Source organism: Staurois parvus, unplaced genomic scaffold (assembly GCF_062004578.1).
Source record: "Staurois parvus isolate SC_StPar_1 unplaced genomic scaffold, SC_StPar_1.0 ptg000339l, whole genome shotgun sequence".
Lineage (NCBI taxonomy): Eukaryota > Metazoa > Chordata > Amphibia > Anura > Ranidae > Staurois > Staurois parvus.
The window spans coordinates 43056-57435 of record NW_028318135.1 but is presented as its reverse complement, the minus strand read 5'-3'; the positions used below and the strand labels follow the sequence as shown (position 1 = coordinate 57435).

General features: G+C 38.9%; 1 protein-coding gene across 4 annotated transcripts in view; it reads right to left on the bottom strand.

Moving 5' to 3' along the window:
- CYLD (CYLD lysine 63 deubiquitinase) overlaps positions 1-14380 on the bottom strand; it is a 170682-nt gene that overhangs the window by 120510 nt on the left and 35792 nt on the right. For all 4 annotated transcript variants that reach the window (XM_089684206.1, XM_089684204.1, XM_089684203.1 and 1 more), the window contains exon 2: positions 2045-2198. The gene's annotated coding sequence lies outside the window, so the exon portion shown is untranslated. The remainder of the gene's footprint in view (positions 1-2044; positions 2199-14380) is intronic.

The following is a 14380-nucleotide window of genomic DNA, read 5'->3' as shown; positions in this document are numbered from 1 at the left end:
AAGAGATCAGTGTAAATATTTTGCACAAGTAATCTGTCAGAGTCAAACAAAACAATATAGGAACTAAAAGGTGGGTTGACTATTGAAAGTCTATTAATTCATGGGTGGGCAGTGGCTCAGGTAGCATTGTCTCTTTGCATGCACCTACTTCAGGCACTGCTGACATAATGACATCAGCACTGCCTGCTGAGAAGAAAATTACAAAACATTTACGGGTGAAGTGTTTGCTGTTACTAGTCACCCTGCAAAGACAGAACCACCTGGGGTGACCGGTCTTCTACAAAGGATATATGCTCTCTGGCCTATTGTGAAGGCTTGATTTTAAGCATTACAGGATATGGACACAAACCAGGAGTTTTAGGACAAGCTAAGACAATTGCTGCAGCATCTATTAGCAGTGTTCATTTTCACTTCAAATTTAGTTTTAATCAGTCTTTTAACTGAAATACCTTTTTTAGTTTTAATCAACTGAATTGAAACTGAATTTTTATTTTCGTTTAGTTTTCAGCACTGAAAACATTTTGAAATTCTGAAAATATCTGACAACTAAGTTAAAGGAAAAGTACAGCTAATGTTCGTATGGCTGTACTTCTCCTGTAAATAAAAGTGCAGCGCTAGAAAATAAACAAAAAATCAAAAATCAAAGCACATAGAGTCAATAAAAATAAGTCCACAAAAAAGGGGGAGGGGGGGGGGAGGGAGGGGAAAGGCCCTAGGCCAAAAAAAGTCTCAAAAAAGAAGGACGACTTCAAATGCCCATACACACTGATCAGAGGTGTATGCACTGTGGTAGAGATGGAGTTGAAGATGTAGTCAGGGAACAGAGGTAGATGTAATCCCCGGATCAATGAAGATCCCCAGATCAAGGAAGCACACGTTCCACAAGACAGCAAGGAAGCAGTCACAGCTCCACCAAAGAATACCACCACTCCTTCACTTCATATCAGCGGCATCTAGGAGGAGATACTCAGCACATGGGTTCTAATCCCAGTCATGGCTGCACCTGTCTGCATCTCAGGTTGCATGCTTTCTCTGCACGGGTGTGTTTCTGCCAACACTCCAAAAGACATGACTTTGGAGTGTTGGCAGAAACACACCCGTTTACATTTATGTGAGGAACTCTTTTGGTTGTCCTATGTGTTTCAGCTGCTCGTCCTTTAAAGCGCTCACTCATTTTCATTGATTTGAACTTCTCCTGTGGCTCAAAGGAGTGCAATTCGGTCTGCACTCCTATAATGTTTTCAGATGACAGTGGGCTAAAGTCCACTGACAGCTGACGTCACTCAGCCAGTCCAGGATGGTGAAAGATCCCGACTAAATGTTCGGGATCTACCCAGGAGCCTGGGCTGGCACCTGGCTCAGCCTCTCAGTGAGCTGAAGGGGGGCAGAAAAGAGAGCTTGAGACTGACGATACCGGCTCTCTGCTCAGAATGGCACAGAGAACTGAGCAATCAGCAGTGTATGATTGCTCACTTTGCACCTTTAGAATTGGAGAGGGACATCGGACATACAGCGTAGGATCCAAAATTAAAAAAAAAAAAACACTTCTCTTTTAACACGGTCTATTAGTCTGTGCGTAACAAACTGTAAATTTTCCCACTCAACTTAAAGAAAACAAAAATAAAGAAAATGCAGTCTCAGCAGCTTTATTCCATCAGTCACAGTAACGGAGAACTATAACCACCATTTAATGCAAAATATATATTTATAGATAACTAGGCTGCATATCTGGATATAGCTAAAGCATTTATCATGTGAAAGCCAAGGCTTCTGTGGATATATAGTAGATGACCATAGAAAATACAGAAAACATTAGCCCTTTCGTTTACTTTGAAAACAAACTGCTCTTTATGATAATGCTTCCCTTATCTCTACCTACGCAGCAACCTTCAGACCATGCATTTCCTTTCACTACCTACACTCATATATGACAGGTCTTTATAGTGGTTATCAACCTGGAAAAAGTGCCCAGGATATTTATCGCCTTAGCAGCAGTGTAGATTTTTAGTTCTACAAGTATGATATAGAAGCAATTTGTTTTTACCTTAATAGTTTTGATCCATTAGGTAAAATAATCCATTGGAGCAGCAGCCTCAGTGATGACCCATATCGCAAATTGTTTGATGTTGAAATCCCCACATTAGTATCTAAAGTAATTGTGCATACGCTTTCAGTGCAAATTGTAAGTGGTTTCAAATCTGTAAAGGAAAAAAAAAAATCAAAACATGAAATAAATGTATCTGGTTGTTAATTTACTAATAATATTAGTTAAAAATGAATGCTCCCATTCAGGGCAAAGTAACAGCACCTGTGTAAAGCGCACCACCGACCACTTTACACTCACCTCCCAGTGCTCCCCATGGTGCCTTCATTAGAGCTCAGAGGAAGTGGTCATGTCATTCTCTCAGTCATGTGACAGTGCTTGGGCCTAGCGATTGGCCTGCTTGTGCTGAACACTGCATCATGAGAGGTCACGTGTTCTCCACATACCCAGAAGTACTAGGTATTTTTCAGCAGTGACCAGAGAAAAAGGAGTGGTATGGAAGCTTTGGAGAGGATAGCATACAGGTGTTTGGGGTGCCATTAACCTTGCATCAACACCCACTGCAGATCGCAAGGCCAGTGCAATTTGAATGTGGTGCAGGAAACCGGCATGGAGCGCAGGTTTCCTGCACAACATTCTAGTGTGAATCGGCCCTAAGAGCTGTTTTCTTCCTTCTTGCTTTCCCTATATAGTATAGAAAGGAAAGTCCGGCCTCTGTTCTGCTACAAAATTATATTTTTTGTAATTCTCAAATTGTAAATCAGTTACAAACCAGTAAGTCCAAGGCAACATTTTTTTTTTCCTTTTTTTTTGTAACCGATAATTTTGTCTCACAAAGAGGGCAAACATAGGTTCCTCCATTCTCATTCTTCAGCCTGTAAAGTGAGGGTTATACCATCTGGGAAATGATTTTAGTATGCAGGAAATTGTATAGGGGTGGATTATTCAGAGGTTTCATGTAATAACATTGGCTCCAATGCCATGTCGGGAAAGTTTGAAAAATACCTAATACACTTAAGCGGTATTAAGTCCAAAACCAAAAATGTAATATATTGGAGCTCACAAATCATTAGATGTGCTGGATGCATTAGTTTTAATTTTTTAGGCTTTTTTTCCCCCTCTGTTTTCACCCGGTCATCGGGCCAGTAACACACCCCCTATATTAGAGTGCCCCCCACTCTGGATGGAGGAGCACAAGAGGCACCTTTGAACAAACAGCAGCATTGTTAAAGTGGAACTACACTGCATCTGAGTACCACAAACCAAAAATGCTATATAATTCATTTTTAATATTCAAAACAAACTCCTCTCTCCATCTATATCTCCATGCTTTATTTTGCTAAGAAATCATTTTGAAAACCACCTTATGCCATTTCTGGCGGTGGTCATCTTGAATAAGGGCAGATGATTTAAGTAACAGTTACTTCCTGGAATCTACCTGTGCTTAGCTCAAGCATTGGCTGAGCTTAGAACACTCCCACCCCTCCTGAAGACTCCCGGGACTTATGATATCATTTGCCTAGGCATGGAAACCAGGAAGTAAATGAAGGAATGCAAAAAAAAGGTTAAAACAAGTAAATATGATATACTTTCCTAACGTATTTACTAATTCTAGCAGCATATAGATTAGAAATAGCCCATGATGATTAAGAGAGTGAAGTTCCACTTTAAGCTGGGGGGGGGGGGGCTAGTGTGAAGATGCACTAGCAAATTTGGATACACAAATTGAAGCTGAACTCAAGCTAACATTTCAGAAAGTAGTTACAGATAGTTTTGTTTTTTTTTTTTACTTTTGGGATATAGGTTTTACAAGCTAATCATTGCAAGCACCCCTGTTAGTCGCAAATGATCTGTCCCGCCCTCTAACTGCTACAGCTTCAGAACAGCTTGTTCTTTTGAAAGAAATACTGTTCAGGTTACCAGTAAGAAACCTTAAAAAAATTACTTTTTGAGCCAACACATTTTGGAATTTGTAAGCTGCAATATAATAAATGTCTGCTTTTGGGTTTAATATTTTAATGCAGAATGAAAAAAAAATCCTTCAGGCAGAATGAGACTCCTTTGTATTGGCCCCATCATGAGGAAACAGTATTTCAAAGGTAGAATCCAATAGATGGATTTAATCATTTTGCATTCTACAGAAACATGAGCTTGGGGTGGGCTAACCCTTTAATTCAAAGTTGAACTTGAACCAGAATATTAAATCCTGATAGATCACTTCAGGCTGGCCTCTTTTGCAGGTATAGCTATGTAAACGATTAACAAGTGCCTATACTGTTTAAAATCCAGTAATGCCCAGCTCTGCACATGAACAGTTGCTCTATATTCTCAGGACTGTGCCTAAAATCAGAGCCACTAGAGGCCAATCAGCTGCCAGCTTTAAGATTTACTGTTGTTAAAGAGGAAAGAAAGCAACAGGAATGACTGCACAGAAAGAACACAGATTAGGAAGGGAGAAAAGAAAAGCAGGAGAGGTGACCAAGCAAGTTCTGCTTCCAGATAGTGTCTTATCTTATCCCCCTAATATTCTCTCCTTTCTCCCTCATAGGCAGCCTGTGAAGCATCTGTCAGCCTTCCTCACTATCTGAGCCAAGACATACATTCAAGGCTGAAAACTTACATATTTTAATTACAGAAAGTGACAGTTTTTGAGACCAAGGAGAGGGGGAGAGTTTCTAGTAAGGAAGTGACTGCTCTGGCCTTCAACAAAATGGCAGCCTCCATCAAGAAGAACCAGCACACACTAATTTTGGTAGCATAATTATTAAAGTGGAATGCATGTTTTTTTCTAAAAAGAACATTAATTGTTATCAAATGGTGATGGGTAAAGTTCTGCTTTAATTCATAATTCATATTATGATTATTACTCTGTCCCATTACTTTTGGTCCCTTAACAAGTGGGAGGCACATATGCAAACTGTTGTAATTTCTACACCGTTCACCTGATTTGGATGTAAATACCCTCAAGTTAAAGCACATCTTGTTAGGTTCATTTCAAATCCATTGTGGTGGTGTATAGAGCCAAAAATGTTAGAATTGTGTCGATGCCCCAATATTTATGGACCTGACTGTATCTGAATCACTGCCTGTGATAATGATATTTCAACTAAAACTGCTTTGCTAGTAGTTACAGGATTTGTAAACCCATAAACAAAAATGTAATATAATGCAGCATACTGGTTCTTAGATGTAGTGGCTGTAATAGGGCACACGCACAGGCTGCTGCTGGGGGATTCTTGAGGAAGGAAAACAGCTGTATGCACACAATGACAGCAACGGCAGTTGTCAGATTTGTATTCTGTACAAATTTGTAACAGTCACTACCATTGATTGCATGTAACTGTTCGTCCAAGTAGTTACATGCAAATGGAGCCTCTGACCGGCTCCAGGCACAGATATAGACAGCTAAACGGCCAGTTTGTGTGGGGCCAATTCACAGAGGAGTGTAGCCACCCCTAAATGCAGCAGCCTACCCACCCTCATTTGCTCATATACATGAGGCTCTAGTTTCCTTTTTTTCAGGTTTTTCATTCATTTTGGCAGGATCTAGTGATCATGTCAGTAATACACTTCCTGTCCCAGGGTGCCAACGCCCTCTTCCTGTACTGTGTATACAAAGGAATACTGTTGTCACCTTGGCTGCTCTCCAGATTTTGGCTATCCTCTCCCCCTTCTTCTTTTCTTCTTACATAGAGAGGGTATGTTTTGTAGTTAACAAAAGATAGCTGTAAAGGTCGAAAACATTGCTTGCACAGGAAGTTACAAGGATACAAGATTATAGGATTTTTTTATGTATTTACAAAATGTACTGAGCCTGGAAAAAAAAAACAAATGCAGCCACAATATCGAAGGACTGATAGACTGCCACATATTTTTCTGGGTTGAGAGATACTTTAATGATAAACAAGAGTACAGAAGGAACAGCCAGACATTTTCCAGCAGCGAGGACCTGAGAGAAGTATAGGCCAGAAGTCACCTACAGCTTACAAAGCCATCTAATTTTGTAGCGTATGCTGTCAGCGCTAGAACAATGGAAAGTTATTCTTTCCTTAGAAACGGATGGTGATTATGTAGGGTTATAATTACCATCTCACGGTCAGCACGTGATATTTCCCACCCTTGCTATATGCCACGATTAAAATGAAAAAACAGCTTGATTTTAACTCATTCAATGCAAACACTACAGCCTACAAAGCTAAATGTATTTACTAATGTGAAGCTAACTTAAAAAAAAAGAAGGGGAAATTGTTTGTAGAATATACTTCATTAGAAGGCACCACATGCAGACGAAAAAAAAACAAAAAAAACTGCTAGCTAAAAAGGGAAGAGGTTTTTATTTTAACATAAAAGCCAAAAATAATATATATCCTTTTTTACTAGATTTTACAGTGCAGTGTACACTTTTGACACCTGAAAAATGCAGAAGAGCCGAGTCAAGAGCCAGAATATCACAATTCTATCACATATGCAAAGTTGTCTCATCAATGACCACCCTCTGGCGGTGGCAATAGCTTTCATGAAGATGGGGAGTGGTGGCTTCATTTCAACGGTGTCTGCCATTTTAAAGGATAAGGTCACCTTTCATAACATTTTACACACATATTCAGGGTGTAATATGTAATGAAAGCACCAGCCCCCCTTCCCCCGCTAGCTGTCAAAGAGGGAGATTGTAGGGGAGCTTTGATTACGTTACACCCTGCATATGGCTAGCTCAGCCCGCCTGGCAGCGTCACTTCACTGTGAATGAGAAACTACAAGTCCCAACAGGCTTAGTGGCTGTCGGCTTGTAGTTCTCAATGAACCACCATGGTGCTATGGAGCAATGTGGTGGTTCATTGAATCTGTCAGTATATCGGCTTGCTCATACATCCCGTACGGGGAAACATATATACCAACAAATCTGCAGAAAACCTGCATGGCACCAGTGATCTGCTGGTGCAATGCTTTCCAGGCTCCTGCAGTAAAAAATAATAAAAGCACATTTTTTTTACCTGCAAAAAATGTGCATTTAACCAGTTGCTGCTCAACCAATAATCAAATGACGGCCAGGCGAACACTTAGTCCCTCCGGGAGGGTGTCATATGACATCCTTCCTAGATCACGCATTGCGTGTGCCTGCAGGGCTGTGGTGAGATCTGTCACAGGCCATGTACCTCGGACACGGTCGATGACAGATCTGTGTACCGGCCCCCTTGCCAGTACCATGTGACTTGCTGTGACCAATCACAGCAGGGCACATGACAGTTGCATACAACGGATGGCTTCCTTTCAAGCCATCCACTGTATACAAGTGTGTCTAGCTGTGAATTGTCACAGCGATCATTATGCACAGGCTGGGCCAATCACAGCCTGTGTCATGTGATTAGCCGTGGCCAATCACAGCTAATCACAACAAAAAAATCTGAATTAATCAATTTCATTCAGTTAAATGCTTGCTTATAGCAAAGAAATTCTTTGCTATATTGTAAGCAAATTGTGTAAAAAAAAAAAAAAAAAAAAAAAAATACTGTTCACTTCCCCAAAGTAGAACAATTTTACTATGGTAACATTATATTACTTTGGTCGTAGTGTAATATGAAAAATAAAATCTTGAAAAAAGAGAAAAAAGAATGTAAAAAAAAAAATTAGAATTTTTTTTTTTTTTTGTACTGGTCACCAGTATCCCTGATCAAAGCCACGTTATATGAAGACACTGTACTGCACTGGTGACAGTATGTAAAAACAAAAATTTGTGAAAATAATATTTTTAATTTCTTCATTTTACGAAACATTATGACAAAAATTTACAACTTCAAAAAAACTCGCCATGCCTCTTATGAAATACGTTGGACTGTCTATTTTGCAAAAAGGGGTCATTTGGGGATATCTGTACTGTTCTGACATTTTTGGGCCTCAAGAAATTAGACTGTCAGTACTTCAGGATTGATCAATTTTCAGATCTATCCCATAGTTTGTGAACTCTATAAAACTTTCCTACAGACTAAATAATAAAATACTGATTTGGGTTATTTTCAAAGACATGTAGCAGAATACATCTTGGCCTAAATTTATGAAGAACAATTATTTATGTGCAAACTTTTATAGCAGAAAGAAAAAACGTGGAGGTTTTTTTTTTCAAAATTTTCGATCTTTTTTTGTTAATTTAGCAACAAATAAAAACCCCAGTGGTGATTAAATGCCACCAAAAGAAAGCTCTAGTTGTGTGAACAAAATGATAAAAGTTTAGTTTGGGTACAGTGTTGTATGACCGCGCAATTGTCATTCAAAGTGTGAGAGCGCTGAAACCTGAAAATGTTCCTGGGCTAGGAAGGGGGTAAAAGTGCCCGGTATTGAAGTGGTTAATATTTTTTTTATCAAAAGGTTAACTTATCCTTTAAGCTAGACCTGAAAGCAAAATTGTAGATTTGCTATCTTAAATAAAACTTTCAGAAATGGTAATTGTATTGAGTGTGATGTGAATGAATATATATTTTTAAAGCGCTGCGTAAATTGACGGCGCTATACAAGTACCTGAAATAAATAATAAATAAAAATTGTGCCACCCACATTTCCAACTGTGGAGAGCTCTAGCTGTGACTGAGATGGAAGCATGAGGCCACTGCAGAAAGAGACCACTGTTCTCAAACAAATATGTACTGACCTCAGGGACCATTTAAAAAGGCAAGCTCATCTTTTCACAAAAAATAAAAAGTTGAACTAACTCCAAATAACCTGGCCACCCCTGCAGAATACAAATAGTAGCTCGTGATGCCCTGTGCTGCTGTTGTAGCAGCCCAAACACCGCAATAAACAGCCCCAGTGAGTATCCATAATAATGCTTGCAATGGCAAGTGCTCCTAGAACAGCACAGTCACAAGGGCTGGTCACGCTGACCACTGAGTGCTTTCGATTGTGACATTACGATTTATACTCACTACTGAGAAGTTTTTATTGCAAAATATGAACCACTACACTGGCAGCATGGGGCAGCATGGCCTCCACAGCCGTTATGTGCAGCAGGGTCCAGAGGAGTGGCCAATATATTAGAAGTTAATTCACCTTTTAATTTTTCATGAAAAGGTTAATTTACCCCTTAAGGCTGAACTCCAAGCAGGTATAAAAGACACAAATTAATGCAGCTCTGTATTGATGAATACATCGTTAAAGTGAAGCTGTGCCCAGATCATGCACACAAAAGCGTTTACAATCCTGCAATAAAATAATTTAAAGACTTGGCACATGGGCATACAAGGCCATACAATGTAAATTTTGGGCATATTTCTATGGAGACATAGTTGCAGAGTACAGACGTCTAAAGTATTATAATAAATTACTGCACTTTAGCTAAAAGCCATACTTGTGTAAACACAAGCGTAAACCCCTGTATGCAAACTAGCTGCATTCAAGGAATTACCACCCATGCACATGTTTACACAAGCACAGCGTATACACATGTAAAGCTAGCAAACAAACATTCATTACTATGGATAAGTGTATGCTGCAGCAGTGTCCCCCAGGCACAGAAATATTCCTGCCATTTATGTTGAGCTTGTGTACATGAGGTCTAAAACAAGCCTTTTTTACCTCTGTATCTATAGACATTGTGGAGAAATTAATTTTCAAATTTCACAAAACCCTAATGCTCTCTACTGTACACCAGTAGGTGTTTCTTAGCTGTTAGAAACAGACTAAAAAACATCTTTGGAATTCTTGTAGTGCTCTTTGAGGATCTTAGTAAATTAAGTTTTACAACTTTTACTACTTGTAAAATAGTTTATTTGTCATAGTCTGAGCACAGCTGCATGTTAACTGCAATTTGTGTTAAATACAAGAAGTTTAAGTACCTGAATTTGGTTTGGTGTCAACAGTTTGCAGTCTATGTACATCAGAGCTGAGAATGGCAGAAGGAGAAGCAGCACATGTCAGTCAATCAGCATAAAAGCATGCTGCTTGGAAGAGAAAGCAAAGCGAGAAGAGCTCATCAGTCTGCTACTTCTGTTTTCACTGTCCAGTCATTCACTGGGGGTGGGGAGAACCCTGTAAACTGAGAAAAATCTGGTTTCCTTCCCTGCTACACAGAGCTGTATGTTGTGGCAGAGCTGTGTAAATCCCAGCGCTGGACTGAAAAACACAAATCCTTTGGCAAGTAAAATGGCTACCTTGTATACAGAGTATACAATCTCTATGAATTATATCTAGTCCTATAATAGCTGGTACCAAAGAAAAAAAAATTCTATTCTTTGCTATTGGAGCTCCAGTCACTGAGAACACCCCCAAAACTAACATTTACATGAAGAAAACTTCAGATCTTCAACATAACATTTCCCTAGAACTTCCAAATAAGCAAAGTAATACTAGTACAAACCGCAGTGAGAATTAAAACTGTTCTCAAATGACCACGAAGGTACAATCACTACAAATGTGTGTCCCATAAATGATTCATAGTCTATTTTCTTTTCTTCTTGATCTCCCATTTCACTGAGTAATGAAATATAAATGGCAATCCCTGTGTTAAGATCTAAATATGACATGAGAGGCTTTATCTCAAGTCAAAGCTGGTTCCTGTATCAAGTACAACGAAACTAAAGAAGAACTCCAATCAAACAGATAAACACAGAGTGCTGAAATACATACAGTTGTGTTCAAAATAATAGCAGTCAGACATCACTAACCTGATCAATCACTGTTTTTGGTAGAAATTATATTTCTACATGGCAAATAATTTACTAGCAGGTGTAGTAGAGTAATAGAAATCCAACAGACCCAACAGTCATGACATGCATGCTGCTGATTCTGTGTAATTGAATCACTAATTGTTCAAAATAATAGCAGTGTGGAGTTCTATTAGTGAGGTCATTCATTATTTGAAAAACAGGTGGCAATTATTGCCCTTATTTAAAGGAAGGAAGGCAGCAAATGTTGTACTGTACATGCTGGTTACAGTGCATTTCTCTCTGAAATTCTGAGGAAAATGGGTCATCCCAGACATTGTTCAGAAGAACAGCGTACCTTGATTAAAAAGTTGATTGGCGAGGGGAAAACACAAAGAAGTGCAGAAAATGATAGGTTGCTCAGCTAAAATGATTGCAAATGGTTTAAAATGGCAACTAAAACCTGAAAGACGTGGAAGAAAGCGAAAAACTACCATTCGAATGGATAGAAGAATAGCCAAAATGGCAAGGACTCAGCCAACAATCAGCTCTAGGAAGATCAAAGAAGGTCTAAAGTTACCTGAGTACTGTTACAGTTAAAAGACGCCTATGTGAAGCCAAGCTATCTGCAAGAAGCCCCTGCAAAGTCCCACTGTTGAAAAAAAGACGTGCTGAAGAGGTTACAATTTGCCAAAGAGCACATTGACTGGCCTAAAGAGAAATGGCGCAACATTTTGTGGACTGATTAAAGTAAGATTGTTCTTTTTGGGTCTAGTGGCCGGAGACAGTTTGTCAGACGACCCCCAAACACTGAATTCAAGCCACAGTACACTGTGAAGACAGTGAAGCATGGTTGTGCAAGCATCATGATATGGGGATGTTTCTCATACTACGGTGTTGGGCCTATTTATCGCATACCAGGGATCATGGATCAGTTTGAATACATCAGAATACTTGAAGAGGTTATGCTGCCTTATGCTGAAGAGGAAATGTCCTTGATATGGGTGTTCCAACAAGACAACGACCCCAAACACACCAGTAAACGTGCAACATCTTGGATCCAGACCAACAAGATTGACGTTATGGAGTAGCCAGCCCAATCCCCGGATCTTAATCCAATAGGAAACTTGTGGGGTGACATCAAAAATGCAGTTTCTGAGGCAAAACCAAGAAATAGAGAACTGTGGAATGTAGTCCAATCATCCTGGGCTGGAATATCTGTTCACAGGTGCCAGAAGTTGGTTGACTCCATGAAACACAGATGTACAGCAGTTCTCAGAAACAGTGCTTATACAACTAAATATTAAGTGATTCAAAGGAAAGCAAAATCTTCAAACATTTTTCAGTTTATATAGTGAATGTTTGAGTTTGTAAAGAAGAATACAAACACTGCTATTTTTTTGAACAGTCTAATATTCACTTATCTTCAGTTTTTTTTAGAGGAACAACACAAATCTGATACATTTTTCTTCATGTTTTGATTTGGAATAGAATGTGTAGTGTTCCCAATGCATTTGTGTGTATGGAAATAAAAGCTATTAGAAGGATTTTGAGCTTTATTCACATTTACAGTTGTGTTCAAAATAATAGCAGTGTGTTGAAAAAAGTGAACAGTCTAACCTACCAAAATGTGCAATATATGAATATTCCATGTTTTATGCCTTTTAAAGTGAACCTGTGCCAAGACTATGGACATTAAACGATTTACATGTTCTTAAGTGAACCTTCTCCATGGGATGACTTTCTTTCCTCTGTAACCTTCTCCTCCCTATTTGCAGACAGTTATTTTTTTCTGCGAAGCCCAGTGCTTTCCAATTCTTTGCCTAGGCAAGCATGGAGTAGGATAGGTCCCCTGCAACCTGAGATGTCAATGTCACAGCCTGACACAGTGTTTCAGTGAAATAAAATATTTTGAGCCCATACAGGCGCATACTAGCCAGAACTCTGCCAGTTCCCAATTACCCGGTAGGGATTTGCAGTGTGCCTATGCATGCACAGGATTCCAGTCTCTACAAGGTATGACATACATAAAATGTACCATGCAATCCGTTCCCAAAAGTAGTGCATGCACTATTTTTGGTGCGATGCAGTGCAATTTGAGCCCATTCAAAATGAATGGGCTCAAATCGCACCGCACTGAATCACGTGACTCAAAACAGGAATGTACTGTTCAGTGATGCATCAAGCTGAAGTACAATTCTATGGCAGGTAGAACAGTGTGCATACATTTATTTCACCTATGTAAGGTATACATACAGTACCTACATTATTTACATGTAACTCCCCAAAATAACATAACCTTAATAGTACTTTTATCCTAAACTGTGTTTTCCTAAACAATTTAAGGGTTCTTCAAGCTGAAAATTATATTTTGGCAACAATCGTGTTTTGGGGTGTTATTGTATATCAAGCCATTACTAAAAGCAGTGAGGTATACGGTACTCAGAGGGGAACACAGATTAACCACTTCAAGTCTGGACACTTTTACCCCCTTCCTGTCCAGGCCAATTTTCAGCTTTCAAAACTATCACACTTTGAATGACAATTGCACGGTCATGCAACACTGTACCCATATGATTTTTTTAGCATTTTTTGAGACAGATAAAACTTTATTTTGGTGGTATTTATTCACCACTGGGATTTTTTTTTTGCTATATAAATGAAAAAAGTTCAAAAATTTTGAAAAAAAAAAAAAAAGTGTTTTTCTTATACAATGTTGTAAATAAATCTTTCTTCATAAATCTTGGCCAAAATGTATTCAGTTATCTTTTTAGTAAAAAAAAAAAAAAATAACCCAAATTAGTTTATAACCAAAAATTATAAATTTTTCAAATTTTTTTTTACATTTTTATTTTTTTGTTATTATTTATGTTTTGTTTTTTTAACATACCATCACCCTAGCAATACAGTGTCACCATGGTGACACTGTACTACTTGTGGAGGGTGATGAATATTTTTTTTTTTTATTCTACACTGATTGTTTTTACACCCATAAAGGCTGTAAGGTCTCATGTACACTGCAGCTGATAAACTCATGTTTAGGAGCTGTTCAGTGTTTTTTTTAGCAGCCCCTGAACTCTCCCTAATGTTTTCCTATGTGTCCATGTACACATCTTCGTTTACAGTCGTTTACAGGCATTTGAGTTTACAGTGTTTTTTTTGAACACAGAAAACTTGCATTCAGAAGTTGATTTTATCAGCGTTTCAAACGCAAAATGCTTGTAAACGCGGGTAAATGCGTTTATAAGCGTTGGCGTCTGAAAAATGTTTTTTTTAACTCTTCCAGTTCCCGGTGCTGTCCAGAGCCTTTTTTCATCATGAAAAATGCATGCAAAGCATTTTCAAGGTACTCAGATGGACAAAAACACTAAAAACAGGATGTTCCTACCAAGCTTGTCACACACAGTAATGACCAATCAGACCTCTCCCACCCTTGGAAACAAAAGATATGTTACTGACCATTCACACCTTAAATTTCTCATGAAGACCCCCTGCCTGGTGGCCTTAATGACTCACTCCAGCAGACACCTTCCCACCCTTGGAAACAAAAGAAATGTTAATGAATAACTCACACCTAAGCGAATTTCAACACATACTGCTGTCTCTGCTTCCACTCTCTGTATTTCTGTGACACAGTCTGAAATAGTTCATAATTTACCACTTTTCAGTGCATTCTGGGCATTCGGGAGGTTCTCCTGTGCTTATC